Source organism: Balaenoptera physalus, assembly GCF_965194825.1.
Source record: "Balaenoptera physalus genome assembly, chromosome: 19".
NCBI lineage: Eukaryota > Metazoa > Chordata > Mammalia > Artiodactyla > Balaenopteridae > Balaenoptera > Balaenoptera physalus.
The window spans coordinates 65,679,739-65,694,656 of NC_138900.1; the positions used below are offsets into that span (position 1 = coordinate 65,679,739).

A 14,918-nucleotide genomic window follows, 5' to 3' on the forward strand; every position below is an offset into this window, starting at 1 on the left:
ATCACAAGGAAAGTTTCCATTTACCCTCACCAAGCATCCTGTAACATTAACTTCTGACATAATGACAATAAATTCAGCAAAACCAAGGAGTTAATATTGGTAGGGTACTAATGAAACTACAGACTTTACTTGGATTTCATCTTCCTTTCCCACTAATGTCCTTTATCTTCCCAAGATCCAGCCCAGGATCCCGTGTTGCATGTAGTTGTCCCGGGTCCTTGGTCTCCTCCAGTTGGGGACAGTTCCTCAGTCTTTCCTTGTATCTTAGGACCTCAGCGTTTTTGAAGAGTGTGGGTCATGTATTGGGTTGGCCAAAAAGTTGGTTCGAGTTTTTCCGTAACAGCTTATAGAAAACCCGAACGAACTTTTTGGCCACCCCAATATTTCATCGAATGCTCTTCCATCTGGATTCTTCTGAAGTTTGCTCACGATTAGCTTGATGTACTGCATTCTTGGCAAGGGTACCCCAGAAGTGATGTTCAGTCATTTTCAGAGTATCGAATTGAGGGGTACATGATGCCCATGTGTCTTATTACTGGTGATGGTGACTGGATCTCCTGGTTAAGGTGGTGTCTGCCAGGTTTCTCTAAAGATGCTCTTTTCCTGGTCACATTCTAATTCAATGGCCAGCGTGCTTGTCCAGCTCTGCCCCTGGATGGATGCCACTGGAGGACAGGTCCATCTCTGTTTCCTCATTGTATCCCCAGCACCTACGACCATATCTCGTAGTATTTTTGCGCTCAGCAACATCTTATTAAATAAATGAATGTCCTGAAAGATATAACCTATTTTCAGGGAGCTGATATTCAGGGAATAGTGGGTGTTCAGACTAATTATCCTGAATAGAAAGGGCAAATGATTCCATCCATGCCTCTTGCATTTCTCATGCATTTTATTTAATCTCATAGTTTACCTTCTCTATCCTCTGATTCTTACCCCACAGCTGAAGGAGACACTTCATTTAGGGGCCCACGATTTGGGTCCTATGAAATTTTGGAAGACTAGGTACAAAGCAAACAACCTTTACATAAGCAGTAGAAAAGTGATATTTCTTACTGACCCATTTTCATGAAGCCCACCTTCCCCTAGCAGCCATCCTGATTTCTGAGTCTTTGTGAAGGCTCCAATTGCCAACGTCACGGCCACTTCCAAAGGGAGGCTCAGTGTGATGTCTCGGCTACAAGTGACCAGGAATCTGACTAACGGTCGTATAAACAAGCTGGGTAATTATCTCTGTCTAGTGAAGCACACAGGGAGTTCCAGGTTTGCTCAGTGGCTTCGTGATGTTATCAAGGCCCAGGCTTGTCCCTCCTCAGCCCGTTGGCATTTCGTCCTCAGGCTACAGGACGGCAGCCCCAGACGTAGGCATCGCATCCTGTCTCATGACAGCGTCCAAAGCAGATGCGGGGAAGGGGGTTTCTTTTTGCATTTCCCTTATGTCTTCTTGGTGGGAACTGGGTCATAAGACCCTCCCTAATGACAGGAGAGCCTGGAAAAGAGAGCACCTAGGATCATAGCCTCCACCGTGGGAGGTGGACCTGCCAGCACACAAGGGGGAAGGTCTGACTTTGCCTAGACAACTCATACCATCTGCCATGGGAAGCTTCTAGGTGGGGTTTCTGAGTGGGAAACTGGCTGGACCCCAGGGCCATCCAAGGAAGTGGAAAGGTAGAGGTGGTCTGGAGCAGACTTTCTGTATTTCCGAAAGTGTTTTATCAGGTCAAGACCAGAACTGGAATCCAAGTCTCCCATTTGCTATCTTCTTGGTCACAATGCCCATAAAACTTACAATACATAATCACAGTGAAGCATGCATGAAGAGCAAATGAGGAAAAAACCCCATCCATGCATCTTTCCATCCATCCATCCATCCATCCATCCATTCATCCGTCCGTCCATCCATCCATCCATCCATCCATCCATCCATCCATCCATCCATCCATCCTTCCATCCATTCATCCATCCATCCTTCCATCCATCCATCCATCCATCCATCCATCCATCCATCCATCCATCTATCCATCCTTCCATCCATCCATCTATCTATCCTTCCATCCATCCATCCATCCATCCATCTATCCATCCTTCCATTCATCCATCCTCCATCAACCCATCCTTCCATCCTCCCATCTTTCCATTTGCCCATCCATCATTTTATCCTTCCTTCCTTCCATTCTTTTATCACTTCTTCTCTCCCTCCCTCTTTTCCTCCCTCCTTCCACCCATACTTTCAATGTTTGCGGGAGCCATTTGACCCAGTTATGACCAACGAGACAGAAGAAGTCTGCTTCTGGGGAATATTTTCACCCCCTTATGTAAGGCAGGGACATTCAAGAGAGGCCTCTTTCTTCTTGGGACGCTATCGGGACAGAGTAAGATGCTCGGAGCTGCCACAGCCATGTTGCAACCATGAGGCAAGACACGTGAGGATGAAGCACTCTGAGTCTCACACTGAGGGTTCACAGTGAGGAGGGAACAGTTCCTGCTTTTCCGGGCTCGCACTCCAGTGCAAGAGACAGAGAGAGACGGGCAATTACAATCCTGTGTGAACTCGTACTGTCGGGGGATGTGCTGGGAGGTAAAACTGGGTGGTGACGTAGAGGCTCAATGAGGAACAGAAGGGAGCTAGAGAAGAGAATTCTGGGTAGAGGGCACAGCCTGAACAGAAGAGCACGGAGCTACGATGCATTCAGAATGGAAGGGCTGAGAAAGAAGGTGGAGGTAAGCAGGCTGGACGAGAAAGACAGTGGGACCCCTGCCCCGGCTCACTCTCCCCCGACAGCCCTGGGCTCCCGAGGTTGTACCGCCAGCTCTGTCTCCTTTCTGTCAGGTTCCTCAGTTAAGCTGGTGCCCGCCCAGCCCCATCCTGGGGGCACACTCAGCGGCGAGTTTGGGCCTTGTTTCTCTCCATGATGTTGAGAACCTTCTGGCCTTTGATATCTGCTCTGGACTCCTGTTTCCTGCTCTCTGCGTCTGGGGGTGGACAGAGGATGACAAGCCCCTCCCTGGCCGCCCCTCCTCGCCGCCCCCCCTGATAAGTTCAGTATCAAAGGCCCGCAGAGGAAAGCGGCAGAACTCAGGCCCGCGCTGCCACCGACAGGTTCATCGTGCACAAAAGCCGCTGACGGTCTGGCCCTGGGCCGTCACCTCAGAAAGCCAGAAAGCCGGACTCGCCCTGAGCCATTGGCAGGCACGGCTCCTGGGAGAAAACCTCCTCGGGACGTACTATTGACAGCTGGGGGGAAAATCCCGAAAGATAACAGAAGAGCAACAGAAATGAAAATGGCCAGGGACACGGACCCACCGTAGATTTTCCTGGGCAAGGTGGGCTGGGGAGCTGCGGGGACGCGCTTTCCGAGAGACCGAGGCCAAAGGAACAAAGGACCTGCCACAGCTTGGCAGGAGCCCCTTCCCCTGTGACATTAACTGCTTCCTGTTCCCTTCCAACGGGGCAGGAAGATGGAAGTGAAGGAAATGGAAAATGCAAACTACACACCAATTTAGGTTTTCGCTGCTTGGAGCTCAATTTTTGCTAACTTTGGAAATGCCAGAAGAGAGAGGTGTTTTGTCAAGACATTAAAAAAATGATTTTTTAAGGGAAACAAGACAGGCTGTTCATGACCAGCAGGGAAGCACACCTCTCGGGGTGCTTGGCACTCCCACTGCGCCCGGTAATCTGAGTTAACGAGATGATGAGGCTGCCGTGAGCATCCTCTCTCAGCCCCAACGCTGTGCCACGAGGGCCAGGGCGTTAACTCAGGCACAGCCAGGCCTCTGAAGCTTTATTCTGTTTTCCCCTCTCCCCCCTCCCACCCCCCGCCAATTAACACCAGGGGGAACTCATCCACGCGCAGCCTCCAGCTGGCCCTGCCAGTAGAGTCATCTTGTCCCTAAGGGCGAGAGGGCGCTTCAGGGCCAGGAGGTGCCAGGCGAGTCTCCAAGCGGAGCGCCTGGCATCAGGGCTGGGATGCAGGGGCGGCGTGCCTGGGCCGCTGGCGTGAGCGGCTGATCACGGGACGACGACCCTCTGAGCACCTTTGTAACCGTGGCTCCGGCACTGGCACGCCCTCCCTCCAGAGCCCTGCGTGGCTGCCTTCCTCATGCTGTTCAGGTCTGGGCCCAGGTGCTACCTCCCTCCGGAGGCCTTCCCTGGCCCTCCCACATCTAAACACAGAGCCGCCTCCAAGTGGACCACCCTCCATCTCCTTACCCGGCTTTGTTTTGGTTATTTTTCTCTGTGGCACTTGCCACTACTGAAAACACATTATTTATCTCTTGTTTTCTTTACTTTACTTGTTTGTTTTTCTGCCTCTTGCATTAGACTGTCACCTATAAGAGGGCAGGGGGTGGTGGTATCCACTTTTGTATCCCCAGGGGGATACCGGACACAGAGCAGGAGCTTAATAAACATCCCTGAGTGTGTGAGTGTGTGTGTGTGTGTGTGTGAGCGTGTGATCTCCTAACACGGAGCCTGGCGTGCAGCACACACAGGTGCCATCAGTATCGTTCATTCATTTATTCACTATCTAGGCATTTGTTCATTTCACACTCATGACAGCTCTTTAAAGAAAGTATGGACACCAAGGGGGAAAGGGGTGGTGGTGGAAGGAATTGGGAGATTGCGATTGACACATATATACTATCGATACTACGTATAAAATAGATAACTAATGAGAACAGACTGTATAGGACAGGGAACTCTAGTCAATACTCCATGGTGACCTAAATGGGAAGGAAATCCAAAAAAGAGGGAGTATACGTATATGTATAGCTGATTCACTTTGCCGTACAGTAGAAACTAACACAACGTTGTAAAGCAACTATACTCCAATAAAAATTTTTAAAAAACATTCTTATTTCCGTAAAAAAAAAAAAGAGAAAGTAGCATAAACCCCCTTTTGCAGTTGAGAAAACTGAAGCTCAGAGAGGTTATGTGAATTGTCAGTGCCACACAGCCGCGGACTCGGGTTTGAGGCCCAGGGTTTCCTGACACCAGCATCCCCACCCACCCTTCTGAGCAGCACCTCCCCACCCAACCGCTCGCGCTGGGGTAACTGGACCCTGTCGATCCTGGGAGCTGCCGAGTCTGGGAGGCCCAGGAGTCCCACATGGGGCTGTTACCTGGGCTCATGCTGTGTTGCCCGGCAGGGTTTCCATTGCAGAGACGGGTCTCAGGGATGGGTGGGATGGCTGGCAGTTGGCCTCTCGCTGTGATAATGACTGCCCTTCATTCAGCCGTTTGCTGACGGCCTGCAGTGGGGGGTTGTGTTGCATGGCCCTGGTGTCCGTTGGTGAGGGAATGCTGGACAGGACCTGCTATAGAGCATATGTAGGTCAGATTTTATCCTTGTAGCCACACACCTGCCCATGTCTCACACATACACACACACTCACACACACACACACGCCAGGTCATTAAGGCAGGGGAACCTTGCTGCATCCACTGAGGTCATTAGCTTGTGGCTCTTGGTCATTAGCTCGTGGCAGCTGGACCAACAGCCACGGACCTGAAGAAAGACTCCAGGGCTGAGGACACCGGCACCTTCTAGCCCCAAGGAAGCTGGGCTGAGGTCCTGATCACAATCTCCTTGATCTGGGGCACGAATGACTTTCCAGTGGACAGCGACGGGTCCTGAAGCCGTGAGGACCCACCCTTGTGTTCCGTGTCCAGTGGGATAATTCCATGCTGGTTAAGATGGTGCCGACGGAGCGGTCGCTGAGCAGGGACTGAACGTGCCAGTGCCTGGGGTCCAGACCAGGGAGTGGGGAGCCCAGAGGGCTGGAGCCGCTGGATCCCGCGGTTGCTCCGGGTTTCACAGTTCGAGGAACTGCCAGGCTCTTTCCCAAAGTGGCGGCCCCATTTCACATTCCCAGGCAGTTCTCCTTGGTAATGATCTTTTTCCTCTTCTGCTTATTTGTATCTTATAAATTGTTGGCAGCACTCATCTGCCTCTTACAGGTTTTTTTTTTTTCCTGAAGATAATGTTACCTAACAATAGAAGGTGGCATGGAAGACGGGTCATATCTGGCCATACCGTCTGGGATGCTCTTGGACTCCAGAAGTGGCCACATACTCTGAGGCGATTGGGACATCTCGGGGGGGAGGGACGTTGTAAAGGACACAGGTTCTATGGAGAAACAGGGGGTTTCTTGAAGGGCTCACAGGTGTTTGTGTAGATTACAAGACCTCAACTCCAGCAGAGGTTTTATATTCCAGCTTGCATCACTGCTGTGGAAGTGAGGTGCACCCCACTTAAAGGTGAGAAGGGGCTCCCGTCCCCCTTTCCTTTCTACACCTGGAGTCCTACCTCCTGACCCTGGGAGCCTGGAACGGAGGCTGCTCTGGGCCACATGGGAAGTTGCCACTAACCACATCAACATCTTTAAAATTAATAACACGAATTCCATAGCGAAGGGGCCTGGGCGGAGATGGAGGGCTGCTGGCTGCTCGTGGGCCCCATGCTGCAGGCGGGGGACAGGACACCTGAGGAAAGGTGGGACCTCCAGGTGGGCGCTGTCCTGTCGGGACGTAAGACCTTAAGGACTTGGCCGTTACTGGGATCAGATCCAGCCAGGCTGACTGGGGACGGGTTCCCCGAGGTGTAGAGCTCTCATTTCAACACACACTGTCATATATTTATGACTTAGATCAAAAATAGGCTCTTTCTTCTCCCCCCAAATGCACCTCTCCCCTGTGTGTTTGGTTTATAAGGATCCAGTCTTTTTATTCGAGGGCTATCCTATGATTCAGGTTTTGTGGAATTCCGAATTCTTAAATTCTGCAGCTTCAAAGACTTCAGAGGGTCATCCAGTTCAGACTGGCCTCTCCCTCTATCCAAACAGACCCTTATACTGATCTGAAGATCAGGAACGATCCTCTGGGCAAGTTTCTAAAGCTCTTTCTCTAAGCTTCCTTATCAGCAAATTGGGCAAAATAATAAGGTCCATCTCAGAAGGTTGTTGGGAGGACTAAATAAGATATGTATGTAATGTTCTTAGCGCCATGCCAAGCACATTGCGAATATTCAATATATGACTGGGTTATTACTGTCATCCGCATCACCAACGCACAGTATTTTCTTTGTGTCCACCTCTCACCTTGTGAATCAATCAAGTCTGTAGTTGGCTCATAAATGAAAGCTCCCTTCCCAGTTCCATTACAACACAGGGGGCAGAGCTCTTAAGTTCATTCCAGACCAGTAGGAACAAGCTCTTACCTTCTCAAGGGCTGAGGTCAGAACACTGGGACAGCCCAGGTGGCACAGTTGGCATCTATGACACCACGCCCTCTAGTGGAAGGATGAGGCTCCTGAACTCAGGTGTGCAAGGAGGCAGGTGAACGGGAACGTGGCAAAACCAGGTGAATTTTCATGCCATCTGAATTCAGTCCTCCTGAAACACAGACAGTAAAAAAAGGTAATCAAGATTACAAGGCAACAAAAACAGAAATGTATCTTGAGGAATTTACATTTGCAGTGTCCTTTTTGTGCTTTGTTTTCTAAATCTATGCTCAAAACCAAAGAGCAAGATAAGGGAAGGGGTTGCTCATACGGAGGGGGCTTCCTTTTGAGCTGAAAAAAAAAAGTTCTAAAATTAACTGTGCTGATGGTTGCTTAACTCTGTGAAGATACTAAAAACCACTGAATTTTATACTTTAAGTGGGTGAATTGTATGGGATGTAAATTATATCCCAAAAAAGCTATTTTTAGAAGTTGACTTTTCAAAATGTTTTATTGTTTTTAGATATCCCAATACTTATTTATTATGAAAATAGAAAACACCCATAAAAATAGATTTCTCTCGAAGTATTTATTTGCATTCTTTGAGTTCCAGATGCATTTGCAGTTTGCCCCACCAGAGAAGTTTCCCTGAGGTCAGCAGTACATCCCAGCGTGTGCCAGGTGCCGTGGAGATGGGAGATGTGCTAACCTGGACGGTGAATTGAAGTCTCTTGTCCAGTTGTGGAGCCCAGACTGATCCTTAGAAGCAATGGGACGAAAAGAGACAAGATGGCTCAGAATAAGGGGCTACATTATTTGTTGAGTGAGTTAAAAGAAGGATATTACTGAAGGTTCAAATAATCCAGGAAGGCTTCAGGAAGGAGGGACCTGAGCTAGAACTTAATAGGTTTAATAGAAAGAACAAGTGAAATATAATACAAATAAGTAAACTAAAAGTAACACAGAGTTAGGATAACAGCCTCAGCTCTCCCTCCTCGGGCCCTACCGTGGGCTGGCACTCTGCGTCCTGCGCGTCGCGGACGTTCCCCAGAAGACAAGCGTATCATTCAGGGAGGAGAGGGTCCCGCTTCCCCCTCTCCAGTCTCTGGCTGGCACTCCCACTGGCGGACCCCAGCCGGAAGCCAGAGAGCAGGAGCCACTGACACAGACCATGTGGCCAGTCCCCAGGGAGAGAGGATGGAGGAAAGGACGGAAGGGTGATCGGGAGGGCTGCGTGGAGGCGTCCAGCACCTCTAGCTGGGGCTGCAGGGGGTTAGAGTGTGACCCATCTGTGTCCCAGAGGAGAGGGGGTTTTCTCAGGCAGACTGACGGAGGACAGAGATGGGGGCCCTGAGCTGCCCCCGGCTTTCAATAGCAGAGGGGCGAGAGTGTCACTTGATTGTTAGAGTGTGCGGGGCTCTTGTTAAGGTCTCTTTATTCGTTTACTTTAGAGCCTCGCTACCCCGCAGGTGAGGTGGTCCTCAGCCATCACCTGGGAGCTGGTTAGAAATGCAGAATCTCAGCCCCACCTGCACACGCTGCCCCAGAACCTGCATCTCGACCAGATGTGCCTGGCGATTCAGGCTGCTCTTGGAGAAGCGCTGCTTTCGATCACCCCAGGGATGCGGGTGGGTGGGGGTGGTTAGGAACAAGCCAGGTTAGAGTTCAAAGGTGGGCGTGTCCACCCTGCTGCAGGTACTGGGCCTCAGGCATAGGAAGTCACGGCTGCTGGCCTGTCCGTCCAGCGGGGTGGACACCGCTCTCCACCGCCTCGCTCTTCCCTGCAGACGCCAGGAGCAGCCCCACAATCCTCTCTACACAATATACCTGGATCCACTGCTTGGCCATCAGAGCGGGCAAGTGAGATGAAATTTAGTTGCCGAATGTATAGATGTAATATCTCCCATGTATAACTTTTGGCAGAAATATAAAATCCACTGATTCTCAGAAAACAAACACCCTGCCTGTTTTGCACATTCGTTATCCCTGTAGACTCACACAGTCCGTGGCCAGCAAGCAAGAAGCTCAGAGTCCGGTCAGGAGGCGGAGAGATGACATTGACATTGCATGTCCGAAGTACCAGCCCTGAGAGAAGTGCCGTGGGCTGTGGTCTCCGAGGCCAGCTCTGTCCCCACGCGAGGGAGGAGGAGGGAGGAAATGCCCTTGACCCAGGCCTGGGAGGATGGGCCTGTGTGGCCAGAGGACACAGACAGGGAGACAGAAAGTCATTCCCACCGAGAAGGAAGCCACCTGCTACAGAGCAGAGTTGAGTCCAAGGCCCGACAGCTGTGCTCACCTGTCGAAAGGTGTGGGTCTGAGCTGGAGGAGCAGCAGGTGTGTCTTTCTTTGGCTCCCAAGCATACCTGAACTGATACTGTTATTTCTTAAACTTCTAAAAGCGAAGTTAAACATAGAAACGACAATATGGATAACCACGCGTATTTGACAACCATCTTGGAAGCCTGTCAATGCGGAGATTTAAGATGCGCCCCCTCCGCTTATCTAAAAGCGCTCTGCCTGAGATTGATGCGTCGGTCACCTGTGTATCTTGAGCAGATGTTGAGAAAGGCAAAGGTCCAGTTCTGAGGTCTTGCAAACTGCACAAGACGGCAAGAGGCGGTTGCTGCAGCTCATGGCGGCCTCACACCATGTGGATGGAGACGGCGCTACCTGTGGGAGAGCTGGGCTGTCCACACACTGTGGGCCTCGCAGTGACCCTTGAGAAATGGAACAAAGGGACCTTAAGTTGCATCTGATTGGATTCCACCCGGTGCCTAATGCAGTGTAGACACGAACTGATGGTGGGTGTGGGGCAGCATGACTTGCTGGGGCGGTGACATCGTGTCACATCGAGATAACCTCTGGCGTCAAAGGAGACATATGCTGGCTCTGCTGTGCACCAGTGAGTAACCTGGGGGACGCAAAAGTGCCCAGAGCTCCGAGCCCCTCCCTGCAGTGGAGAAACAGCAGTGGTTAGCGCAGCCCCAGTGCTGAGGGAACACTCCGTGCAAGTGGTGATGGGAGAGGGCTGTTATCCTCATGTTATCTTCAAGATACTGCCAGTGTTACTGCACAGGGAATTTGCTAAAATTGTATTATATAACGTGTTTTATGTTAAAAAACATGGGGTGGGGTGGCCGCTTTTGGAAGTATTTCACCCATGACTACTGTGTAGGATCCATGAAACGACAAGACCCATGTGCTCTTAAGTGTACACACTCCAACTCTGCGTGTGCCATGTCATCGACACGGAAAACACTCCACACTTACACGTTCTCCAAGCTGTCAACACGTGTGGGGCGTGTGGGCTGTTCCCGGGCTGTTGCCAATATCACAGTAGAGGGAGGGGTGGCTTCGATGATTCAAACCATGACACTGACAGCGGGGCTGGGAGAACCCAGTGATGGGGGGACGGCATCACGGGCGCAGCCTCTTCTGGACTTTCAGTCTCCCGGCGGCCAGTCCGTTCCATGACCGGCTCCACCAATCCTCTCATTCTCCGTCCCTGCTCTTGAATTAGTTGTCTGTTTTCTCCACAGGTGTCCCTTGGACACCACACAGCCTCTTTTTTTTTTTTGACACGATTTCAGACAAATGGAAGAGGAGCACAAAAATTCTCAAGATGCCCTTCTCTGAGATTCCCCAAATATCAATATTTACCTTCTTTGCTGTATCCCCTCCCCAACACACGGAGGAAGCTGCATATAAGATCTGCCTCTCCACTAAATACTACCATGTACATTTCCTAAAAATGAGGGATTCTCTTCTGTAACCACAGTACAATAATCAAAATCAGGAAACTAAAACTGACACAACTCTGAGCTAATCTATAGCTCTTTTTTTTTTTTTAATTTTATTTTTATTTATTTATTTATTTACTCATGGCTGTGCTGGGTCTTCGTTTCTGTGCGAGGGCTTTCTCCAGTTGCGGCAAGCGGGGGCCACTGTTCATCGCGGTGCGCGGGCCTCTCACCATCGCGGCCTCTCTTGCTGTGGAGCACAGGCTCCAGACGCGCAGGCTCAGTAGTTGTGGCTCACGGGCCCAGCTGCTCCGCGGCATGTGGGATCTTCCCGGACCAGGGCTCGAACCCGTGTCCCCTGCATTGGCAGGCAGACTCTCAACCGCTGCGCCACCAGGGAAGCCCTAATCTATAGCTCTTATTCAGATTCTCCGATCGTCCTAAGAAAGCTCTTGATTGGCTGAAAGTGGATGGACCGACAGGCTGAAGAAGATGTGTCTCATCTTCAGCTGGCTCCTGCCCTACTCAGCCTCTCTGTTCCACTCCTGCATCATTTTTCATTTTTGGTCATTTCTAATGATGTCCTACTTCAGAATCAGTAGCCATAATGATGACAGGAATGGTTCTGTATGGGCTTCTCTTTCTGTAATAAATCTCCGTTTCAAGCAACACTCCAAAGACTAGCCAGTAGGCCACGTGTTTCAGAGCTATGAATGATCACTGAGGTCTGCTTTGATTTTGAGATAACTTATGAAACTAGTTGTGTGTGTGTGCTTTGTAGGAAGCATGTGTGCCCATGTATGTGAGCACAGAATAATACTGGGGCAACTGAGTTATAGGCTATCCGAGTGGTGGTCTTGAATTTATACAGCCCTCCTGGTTGACTCTGGGCAAGTAAATTCAGTCCCCAGGAGCTTTACCCATCGCCTGTCGACTTTCAGGCAAGACCATTGTTATTTAAAGGGATCTGTTTTGTTTCAACATTCTAAGTCCATAGATACGCTGAGAATCTATCAGTGGATTATTATTCAGCCTTAGAAAGGAACGAAGTACTGACAGATGCTACGACATGGATAAATCTTGAAGACATCAAGCTAAGTTAAATATGCCAGTTATGGAAAGACAAATACCGTAGCTTTCCACTTCTATAAAGTACTAGGGGAGTCAAATTCATAGAGACAGAAAGTAGGACGGAAATGGTACAGAGGAACTTATTTGCAAAGCAGAAATGGAGTCACAGATGTAGAGAACCAAGGGGGGAAGCGGGGGTGGGATGAGTTGGGAGATTGGAATTGACATTACATACACTACTATGTATAAAATAGATAACTAATGAGAACCTACTGTAGAGCACAGGGAACTCTACTCAGTGCTCTGTGGTGACCTAAATGGGAAGGACATCCAAAAAACAGGGGATATATGTATATGTATAACTGATTCACTTTGCTGTACAGCAGAAATTAACACAAGAGTGTAAAGCAACTATACTCCAATAAAAAAAAATGTTAAAAAAAAAAAAAAGGAGAATGGTAGTTGCCAGGGATTAGGGGAGGGGGAGGGTGGGTTCGGTGTTCAGTTACAGAAGACGAGAAAGTTCTAGAGAAATTCTAGGTGGTGACAGTCAAATAACAGTTTGAATGCACTCAATACCACAGGACTGTGCACTTAAAATGGCTAAAATGGAAATTTTATGTCAGGTATATTTTACCACGATTTTAGAAAACTAAATAATTTTTTAAAAACTTGCATTTCAGAGGAAGTCAGCATTTGAATCCCTTGCGCGGAGAAGTTCTGCAGCAGTGTCTACAGCTGTCATTATTCTGGCCCCTCTAAAGCCTTCCTAAGTTCACTAGCCACCCCAGTGTCGCTGTCCCCGATTCTCTTGAATGTCACCCAGAAAGTGAGCAACAAGGGACACACTCGTAAACGTTCCCCCCCGACAGCAGTCGTCGGCCTGACGTTAGAAGTGAATGATTTTCCATTGTACCAGTGACCCTGTTGTGGGTTCTATTAGCACCATATGTTACATGTCTATGTTTTTAGTAAAGCCTGGCCTTGTGTGCCCTCTGCCATCTGCCCTGGCATCAGCACAGCCCACGTGGTGCACGGAGGCCAAGGGCCTCCTCCACCCAGCATGGTCTTGCATCTCTTCCCAGCCAGAAAGCACGCGTGGGCAGAATGCATGGGACCAGGGGAAAGGTGGATTTTATCAGCTCCGCAAGTCACAGTGAAGTGGGCCCATGTTTTGTAAAACATGTGTTTGGCAAATGATTCCCTGTGGGCTGCAGAAATCCAGATGGAGGAAGTTTTCTAAGTGCGACGTCAGAATTTTACATCTGCTGATCCCAACAAGTGCATGGCGCCAAGGAGAAGAAGCAGGTTGTCTGTCCACAAAATCTGAGAGCACAGATGTGGTTCTGGGGGCTTGTTCAAATCTAGAAGACAAAGGCGCAGTGTCTTCAACCCCCGCTGGGCTTGGGCATGGTGAGAGCAGGAGAAGTCTTCGCATTGCCCAGAAGGGCTCTGTTTCACAGACAAGGAAACGGAGGTATGGGAATGTGGGCAAAGTGAGTTGCCCAAGGCTGCCCAAGGTTGGAACTTGAACTTGGGGCTCTGTGGCCTCAGTGTGGGGTCCTCTGGCCTCACCACGCTGGACATGGCATTGGCAAGTAGCCCCTGACACTGTGGGTCTGCTTGTCTAGGTGCTGCCGTTCACTGCTGTGCTGCTATACCCTAAGTCTGGTGATGTGCCACTCTGATTCCTGGGTCCCTGTGCGCAGATGGGAGGCTTAGCTGACACAGCGCTTGGTCCATGAGGGACTGCTAATGGTAGTCCATGGTACAGGAGAGGCCAACAGGACACGGCCTGGGTGTCCATGGCGGGTCAGAGGGAGGGCTGGGGACAGCGGGGGAGATTGCCAACAGAGAGGGGCCTGCAGACCCCATTGCCACATTCAGGCTGGGTGTCCTGTGGGCTGAGACAGGGCTGAGAGACGGGAGGCTTGTCCGCACGAGCCCTTTTGAGGCTGCATGGCCACGTGCTCCACTTTGACGATGGTACACGGAAGCCGCGCTGGCTGTTCTCCACTCACCCCTCCAGATCCGTCCTGCATGCCGCTCTGTGCCTTGGGAGGCTGCCCTGCAGGGACTGTGTGATGGGGCTCCCACACTTCCGGTCGGGATCAGCCAATGGGACATGCCAGAAGCAGACTGGAGGGCGGGAGCAGAGAGAGGCCGGGGGCTTCTCCTCTGCACCCCTCATGCCTGGCTGTAGCCTCCCCAGCTCTTTCCCCTGCCCCTTCCAGCCCAGGTGGTAATGGACCCCCACTCCTGTTGGCCTCTGGATACCTCCCCATCCTCGTTGGTCCCCAGAGCCCTGTCCTTGCTCTGTAAATACTGCCCTCCCGCCCTGACACTGTCTTCAGTTATCTCTGGCGGAGGCTGCTTTCCTGATGGGACCATGATGGATACAGGAGGTGATCGTCAGACCACAGGAATGCTGACATCTAGATTCAAGGTAAGGACAACGCATATTCTGTACAGTTTGGAAATCCCCTCGAGATCCCACATCAAAGGGATGAAGTGTTAGGGAAAATGACCAGAGGTCTGGGCTACTTCTGCAGTCGTGGAAAAGTCTGTAGAGACCAGAGCTTATTCAGAGGCCACAGTGACTCCCTTCCCACCCAGACGGAAGGGTGTCTGAGGTCTCTGGGGCTGGTCTGGGAGTTAAATTGGAGTTCAGTCTATTGTATTACTAACTAGCACCCTCCCTCCTTCCTTCCCTCCCTTCCTCCCCTCCCCCATGTTCCCTCCCTCGCCAACACCCTCCGCAACCCGCTTCCTTTCTTCAGGAAGCACAGGGCCAAAGAAAACACATGTAAACCCCATTCTGGAGCTTTTAACCCAGTTCAGCAGTTATCAACAGTGGTCCTTGGACCCTGAGGTGTTTCCAGGGCCT

General features: G+C 50.5%; 2 protein-coding genes across 13 annotated transcripts in view; both read right to left on the reverse strand.

The window, feature by feature from the left end:
• MTHFSD (methenyltetrahydrofolate synthetase domain containing) overlaps nt 1–14,918 on the reverse strand; it is a 305,628-nt gene that overhangs the window by 126,700 nt on the left and 164,010 nt on the right. The window lies entirely within an intron of this gene.
• Nucleotides 1–14,918, reverse strand: part of LOC309648402 (uncharacterized protein C16orf95 homolog) — a 487,317-nt gene that overhangs the window by 44,830 nt on the left and 427,569 nt on the right. For 11 of the 12 annotated variants that reach the window (XM_082436948.1, XM_082436942.1, XM_082436947.1 and 8 more), the window contains 2 exons: nt 7,099–7,392; nt 5,122–5,316 (listed from right to left, as the gene is read on the reverse strand). The gene's annotated coding sequence lies outside the window, so the exon portion shown is untranslated. The remainder of the gene's footprint in view (nt 1–5,121; nt 5,317–7,098; nt 7,393–14,918) is intronic. The other variant, XM_082436950.1, reaches the window with a different exon arrangement.